The sequence below is a fragment of the Papaver somniferum genome, chromosome 7, assembly GCF_003573695.1.
Source record: "Papaver somniferum cultivar HN1 chromosome 7, ASM357369v1, whole genome shotgun sequence".
NCBI classification, from domain to species: Eukaryota; Viridiplantae; Streptophyta; class Magnoliopsida; order Ranunculales; family Papaveraceae; genus Papaver; species Papaver somniferum.
The window spans coordinates 32,674,039-32,679,468 of NC_039364.1; the positions used below are offsets into that span (position 1 = coordinate 32,674,039).

At 36.7% G+C, this 5,430-nt stretch overlaps 1 pseudogene; it reads left to right on the forward strand.

Annotated features, from left to right (window-relative positions):
• Positions 1–1,123: 1,123 nt before the first annotated feature.
• Positions 1,124–4,038, forward strand: LOC113292878 (annotated as a pseudogene).
• The last annotated feature ends 1,392 nt before the right edge of the window (positions 4,039–5,430 follow it).

Here is a 5,430-nt window from a genome sequence, read left to right on the forward strand (position 1 = left end):
TAATAATTCAGGATCAGACTGGAGGCAAATCAATTCATTACAAGAACCAAGGATTGTAATATAATATTTCCAGTAGGGAAATGGACAGTGATATTCAACAGACATATCAAATGTAACATCATCTCCAGAGATTTTGTAATCAAGTGAAGGAAATGAAGCAGAATAAGGTTCCTCCCTTGAACAGTACTTGGTTGGTTCTTGTTTTTTTTAAGGATGAGACTAGAATGATTCATTTGATTCGAATGATTAACATGCAGTTTAATAAAATCAGGGTTCGTGAAATGATTGCAGCAATTCTTTGAGACACACCTGAATCGCAAGACGGACTTAACTGGTAACCATGTGAGGATGTCCATCAGAATCCCCTCCGGAAGTGATTTCCACTTCTCGATCATCATCACCGCTGCTGCTCAAGGCTAGGTTTTTTCTTTTTACTTCACTTTCTCTAGTTTTACCCTAATTCTCTTCGAATTTTAACATTTTTTTACGGGCCGATTCTTCTCTTCTTTATGAAATGATAGCCCAACGGTTCATGGGGCTGCCGGAGTTTTGGGGACTATCAGTCAATTAATTTTGACCAAGAGTCAATAGATCTTTGTATTCCCCTTGTAACTGTATTTTGTTCCAGCAGTTGAGTTACGTGAGCAGCTAGTTATTTTCGCGGGGTTTAATACATGAAACTGACAAAGTAATGTTTAATACTACTTGAAATTGGCAAAGCAAGGGAAGTGTGGTGAGGAACTGCACAAAAAATGTGCAACAACTTTTCTTTTCTTAATGGTTCCACTTGTAAATTTTGGGTTAGAGTTTTTGTGTCAAATATTAGTGTAATTTACTTGCAAAGTTCATGGCATCAATGGTAACATTCTTCACGTCTTCGAATTTGGATTGCGAAAATTAATTATTACGAAATCAATTTCATCGTCGATTTCAGATTCCCAAGGAATCCATAGACCTCTGTTGTTGATGAAAATGGTGGAATTTGTCATACAACCGATGAGAAAACCGCGAAAATCACTAAAAGTTCTAAGGAGTTGGAAGCGTTGTGGGTATGGAACTAGAAGTGTACAAGACTATCTTGATATGTCTGAGAGAAATGGTCCGCCTCGATGGTTCTGTCCGGTAGAATGTGGGAATCCAATCAACGACTCTCCTGTTCTTTTTTTCTTGCCTGGTGAGTTGTTGTGTATTACTTTACCTATTCTATTTGAAAGTCGTTCCTTGATATCGTATATATGTTATGGAAAACTGACTATCGATGGTACTGGGTGGGGACTCATTTTGCACCACAAATCCCTTGCCTGGTGAGTTGTTGTGTATTGCATACTGTCTACTATTGACATGCCCATAGTAACATTGCACTGTATCTAAGCAAGTACTATTTCGCACCATTATTAAGGTTGGCATACATGTAAAATTTCTTTTTGTGTCAGGGAAAAGTTTCGGTCAGTACTTTATAATGATTGGACAATGTATTGTTTTAAAATTTTAATTCTGTGCTGCAAATGCAGGGTTTTTGATGTTAGGTGTTTGCATATTCCTGTTAATGATCGCACACCACTTGAAGGTAGTGGTCCACACAGATTTCTTGCTATTTTTTTTTCTGCATATTGAAAAATTTCCATGTTATGCTGATATATATTTTCATTATGTTGCCGGTGTTCCTATCCGAAGGCCTCTTAGAAATGATTGAAAATGCTGTAAGGATTGAGCATGCTTCATTCCCAAATAAGCCGGTTTACTTAGTTGGGGATTCTTTGGGAGGATGCTTAGCACTTGTCATAGCTGCTCGTAACCCTACTATTGATCTAATACTCATATTTATCCAATCCAGGTAAGTATCAAAAGAGGATTAATATTTATTTCAACAAAATTTCGCACGATGCTAAATGTGATGTGAACTGTGGTTTTCTTGTGGTTTAGCAACTTCATATGGCAGGTCAGAGATGATGCATGGATCCTTGAAAGAAACAACTTCTCTTGAGAAATTTCACAGTATTGCAATTATGTTCGTCTTCATTGCTTCAGGAAACCCAATAAAGATTTTGACAGCCAATATTGAAAATGAGCTCCTTTCTGCACAGACACTTGAGCAAATGCTTGGAAACCTCAATGCTTTATTACCGCAAATATCGGTAAGAATAACTTTCAATGGAGGTTTAGTTCCTGAATTTTCAATCGGAGTTAATCGATCCATGCATCATCTCCTGCAGGGTCTGGAGGATATAATGCCAAAGGAAACACTTTTGTGGAAATTAAAGCTGCTTAAATCTGCTGCGGATTTTGCTAATTCTCGGTTACATGCCGTTAGAACCGAAGTACTGGTGCTTGCTAGGTATCTAATTATGTAATTTTGAGATGGATAGTTATGAGATGCTCATTTCTTCGAATCCCTGTGCGCTTTTAACAGATTAGTTAACATTTTATTTGTATTTTAGTGGAAAAGATAATCTGTTACCAAGTGAAGATGAAGCCAGACGGCTTTGGGTCTCATTAGAGAACTGCAAGATTCGACATTTTAAGGATAATGGTCATACCCTTCTATTGGTATGCATCTTAAATTTGACTAAACTCTTTTTTGTAGAACTGGCTGAACAACCATGTTTTTTTTACGCGTTCTAACATGTAGTCTACCTGAATTTGTGCAGGAAGATGGTCTAAACATGTTGTCTTTCATTAAAGCTACAAGCATGTATTGTCATTCTAAAGCACACAATTATATCTCGGATTTTATCCCACTTAGTAACTCAGAGCTTAAGAACGTGTATCTGCCATGGCTTTCGTAAGTAACTTATATTATCATACGGCAGACGATAATGATTAGTTCTGTATCTTATCAGCTTATTGACTGCAGGTTGTTAAACACAGCTACTAGTCCAGTTTTGCTTTCTACTTTGACAGATGGCAAGATTGTGAGGGGTCTAGGAGGGATTCCTGTCCTCCTAGTAGGTTATCATATGTTGATGGGACTTGAACTGCCTCAATTTTCTATAGAATTCTGGAGGGAGAAAAAAATTTCACTTCGCGGTCTTGCACACCCGATGTTGTTTTCTCCTAATAACGAAACTTCATTAAATGAGTTTTCTTTTTGCGACTTTATAACCATTCTCGGTGCAGTACCCGTCTCGCCAAGCAACTTGTACAGATTACTATCCAACAACTCATTTATTCTTCTTTATCCTGGTGGTGCACGAGAGGCTCTTCACTGCAAGGTGCACTGAAATATCGTTTTTAGATTATTTTCTTTTGCACTCCGGAACTTCAACACTGAAGATTTAGTTGTTTTCCATTTTTTATATGTTATCTTCTGAATATCCTTGCAGGGTGAGGAATATAAGTGTTTTTGGCCAGACCAGCCTGAATTTGTAAGAATGGCAGCTAAGTTTGGAGCCACAATCATTCCATTTGGAGTTGTTGGAGAAGATGATGTAACCCAAGTAAGCATTTCCTTCGTTCTGAAATTGCAGTCTTCTAAGAAATTTTATGTATTTCATTGAAGTTGATATGTTTGTCTCTAACTACTTGCAGTATGTTTTGGATTACGATGATCAAATGAAAATTCCGTTCCTACGAGATATCATAAAAGAGGCCAATCGAGATATTCAAAATATAAGGTATTACGTCGAGTATGTTTGTTCACTTAGTTAATTTTCATGTTGTTGAATGAGTAAAAATAACTTCATTTCTTGAAATCCTGTCATGGTTAATAGAGTTGATGCAAAGGGGGAGGTTGCGGAACAGGACATGTTCGTTCCAGGCGTTTTGGCAAAGATGCCAGGACGGTTTTATTACCTATTTGGAAAACCAATTGAAACAAAAGGGATGGAAGAAGAAATGAAAGACAAAGACAATGCAAATGCAATGTACTTGAAGATAAAATCAGAGGTAGAATACTTATTGTCATATCTGTTGGAGAAAAGAGAGAAGGACCCATATAGAGGTATTGTTGAAAGAACTATCTATAAGGTCATGAAAGCTCCCACTATTCAAGTTCCTACCTTTGAACTATAGATTTTCTTTGTTGGTTGCGTTGAAATATTAAAAAGTCAAAACCAAAACTCGTTCAAGTGTTATTGTCTTGTTATTTTCATTATCTAAAAGTGCATTGTAGAAATCCAAAAGGTTAAAAGTTTAAGAATACATAAAACACTATCAAGTATTACCGGATAAACAAGCTCTCATAATGTATTGCCAGTATGTTGTGTTTTTCCTCTGACTCATCTGAATCTCACTTATTACATCTGATTCAAAAATTGTCATAAGTAACAGGGTTATAAGAAACTTTTTATTTCAGCAAGATAGGTGCTCAACGAGACTTATACCTAGATATCCAAACCAAATGTACGAGTCAAGTCAGATATCGAATTATACCACAAAAGTCACTCCAGGCTAAGCCACAAGTCCTAATTCTGTCTTACCCTGGGCTGACAATACTGCTTTCTCTTTGAGGGGAGAAAAGTTTTTGCTTCGGATATTTCCCCTCCATAACACCTTGACTACCATACTACATAAGTATATAGTTGGAAAAAATCAGGCGAATGACTCAGACATAAAATCGGCTTTGACTCGTCCAATTCTCTCTCTTGAATTCTGATTTTCATCTAATTCTCAAAATTCTCGTCTTGCATGTTATAATCTAATCCTTCTTTCACTACTTTACCAATCTAACATTGATTTTAATACTCTTTTTCTGTTCTTCTTTTTAGGTCCTGGTTGCGGTGCTAGGAGTTGCTTTGGATATTGTAGACGTGGTTTTGCCTGATGTCCTTTGATCCCTTATTTTTTATTGTTTTAACACAACTTTTGATGTCTGATTTGCACGAGATGATCCAATTCCAACCTTTTGAGCAAAATCTTCCATGCAGATATTTTAAAACACTATTTCTATTCATCTTCCTTCTCATTTTCCCTACCAGCCGACATAACAGCCGTCTAAACTTTAACCTTGGGTATAAACTTCTCTGCTGTCACAAGAATTTGGACAAGTGTAAAACATTCATCCATCAAACTAGAGGTGGTGATTTCTTTATATTCCATCTCTACCTCGTTCTTTTCTCCCATCTTTTCTCTTCTGCTTTAAGCTTACCCTCAATGGATTCTGAGATAAGAGATGTTCAGGAAAGAATGGGATTTACGTCCATCACTGACAGGCTTGAAGCTCTGAAGGAACCAAAGTTGTCTTCCGAAGTTCTTTTACAAGGAGCAGCTCAATTCAAATTCAGTTTTTTGGGTATGGCTTTACTCTTGTAAAATATATACAGTGGGTGAACTTGATAAAGAAATCAAGAAATTATGGCCGGAAAGTAAAGATATCTTTATTAAAAAGGAAGATAATGACTGTTGGATAATTAAGTTTCATACCCAAGAAGAAGATGAAGTGGTTTTTAAGTTTCGACCCTGATTTATAGATGGTGATCTCCTTGTTCTAGA